The sequence below is a fragment of the Oryzias melastigma genome, linkage group LG14 (assembly GCF_002922805.2).
Source record: "Oryzias melastigma strain HK-1 linkage group LG14, ASM292280v2, whole genome shotgun sequence".
NCBI lineage: Eukaryota > Metazoa > Chordata > Actinopteri > Beloniformes > Adrianichthyidae > Oryzias > Oryzias melastigma.
The window spans coordinates 6292320-6294944 of record NC_050525.1 but is presented as its reverse complement, the minus strand read 5'-3'; the positions used below and the strand labels follow the sequence as shown (position 1 = coordinate 6294944).

General features: G+C 42.9%; 1 non-coding gene across 1 annotated transcript; it reads right to left on the bottom strand.

The window, feature by feature from the left end:
* Positions 1-646: 646 nt before the first annotated feature.
* Positions 647-726, bottom strand: trnap-ugg. Its single transcript has one exon. It is a non-coding gene; the product is annotated as a tRNA-Pro (tRNA).
* Positions 727-2625: the final 1899 nt, after the last annotated feature.

Here is a 2625-nt window from a genome sequence, read left to right as displayed (position 1 = left end):
GAGTCTCAATGTGTTCCAGCAGTCATACTGTTGCTCAAACTTTAACCCCATGGTGCTCTTGTACATGGACAAAAATAAATAAATCAGACAAATGTTCAGCGAAATCCACACATGGGCATGGTTTCATCAGTCCCATTTGGAGCTGGCGCTTTATGCGGCACAGAACTGGCGGTGCTTGATCTATCCTCATGATATCCACAAGTACAACCTATCCTTTTCCCAAAGACGTCAAGTGTACAAACAGACTGATTATATGGAGGAATCAAGAACCTGAGGAATTGAGCATGAAGAATTGGAGGGAAACTTTGTGCTAATATCCAATAGTTCCATAATCCACAAGGTTTGCAAACAAAAAAGGCGTAAAGACTGAAATACACTGTCTAATGGTGGTAAGCACAACTAAAGCAATAAAGGGTTATTATGTGTTCGAGTGTATTGTTTGGGTCATTACTGTACTCTAGGAAGTTTTTCGCCATGTAACCATGATTTTTCATGTGTTATGGATTGTTAGGGCCTGGTTATGAAATGGTCATGATTTGTTAGGAGAGGCTAGAACAGATTAAGCATCTTTGCGAAGCTTTTAAAAGCGCTACATAAATAAGATGCATAATTATCATAAGCTGTCCAAACTTGTTAAAGAATAGTTCGCTGCGAGCAGGGTTTGAACCTGCGCGGGGAAACCCCATTGGATTCCAAGTCCAACGCCTTAACCACTTGGCCAAAAGCAGGGCTAAAGGGACTGCTGCGCATGGAGGAAAAGAGGGGGGGAAAAGAAAAAAATTCACAAATTTTGTTAATTTACCTCAAATCAAGGCTAGACTTGGTTTATTACACACACAAAAACATTATCAGTTTACTGACAAATCAAACATTTTTATTGAACATGTCAATAACTTTTTACAACAACTTTTGACACTTCTTTAAAATATCACTGCCCAATAGGATTCTTTTTTTAACAGAAGCTTTCCATTCATCCTGTTTGTCCAGATGCTGGACAGTACCAGTTTCCTTCGATCTGTGTATGGCCTGTTTTATTTTTGGGCTAACCACACTCTTTACACTCATATTGATAAGAGTTTCTAGTGTTGCGCTTTTTTGGGGGTTCCCCTCTTGCCTCTCGTTCTTGGTCTTCAGCTGCTGCTTTTCTGTGTCTCCAGTCATTCTGGTGACTCTGGAAAGCTCCTGAAGTTTCTGCAGGCTTGAATGGAGGCAAAGTTTGTGACCGAACACATGCTTTGACCGGGTGGAGTTGGGGTTTGACTAGCTTGGAAGGGGGGCAAGAAAAATGGCATAGGAGGCATGGGGGCCTGATAGGGTGGATATGATCCCGGCACTGCTGGGGAGTAAGTTAGCCAGCCAGTTGGGCCCGGGAACAAAAATGTCTGTGGAACTTGGAGGTGGGTTGTGCTGCTTCCAGCTGTGTGGCAGAAGTCACAGTCCGAGGACATTGACGTCTTCGGATCACAGCTTCTCCTTCCCGGTCTGGAGGGTCATTGAACTCCATGGTGGCGTGATGATGCTGCACTGGTGCTGATGGGAGGGGTTCACCTCCAGAAGATTATCACTTGCCACCTGTACTTGCTGGGGAAGCTGCACTCCCTGAAGCAGTGTGTCCCGGTCTGCTCTTTTCTGCCGGTTGTGCAGCCTGTTTCAAACCATAAAATTTGATCAATAATTATGAATCAATTCAACAAAGGAACTTAATTTGTTTAGTATGTAAATGATTAAATAAGCAACTCACCAGGAGGAAACTGTAGTGTTGTTAATGGGCACCAGAATCAGGTTTGTCTGATCTGTTACCTCTTTGCAGTCCTCGAGAAGCTGCTTGATGTGGCTGTAAGCCTGAACAATAGACGGAGGAATGCCAAAGGTCTTCCCTTTGACATCTTTAGGTCTGTTCCTGGCCTCTTTGAATTCTTTAAAAAGCCTCAGTGCCACACACTCCGACAGCCTGTTCGCGTCTGGACGGTGGGCAGCCTGGCCGTGCGTCATGAACAGCCTGGAAGTGATTTTTATAGAAAGTAATTAGAATTAGAATTAATTGATTAATTGCCCAACTCTACTTGAGATATATTAGAAAAAATGCACAAATCAATGTTTTAAGCTTAAGTACCTTTCAGCTGCTTGCTGTCCAGGTGCAGAGCCGCTACGCTTCCTGGAGGCTCTCCGTGGGCCTGGCAGGGTGGACTTCTTTGATTTTTTTGGAGTATTTTGTTGGGCTTTGGTCCATCAAATGTAATGCAGAACTCAGTCGAACGATCTCTATTTCTCTGTTAGACAGAGCGGTGATCGATCGATTGAGACCCACTAAATAAGAAGCCAATGTGTCGACAGCCTCCCATCCAGGATATCCCCTGGAGTCAGACCTACTCTCCTGGATATACAGAAAAAAAAAGCAATTATGTTAGGTTTATTGTCACAGTATGAGCACATTTCAACATTGAACCTCACTGACAAGAAAAAAAAAATAATTCAATCCAAAATCTCAAAAGTTGAACTGCCTTCAATAATATCAGATGCATTTACCTGAATGGATGTGCTCGGCTGATCAATATGGGAGGAAGCTGACTTGCTCAAATTTTCAGCTGAAGAATCCTAAAAGAATGTAGAAAAACTTTAGGTTAC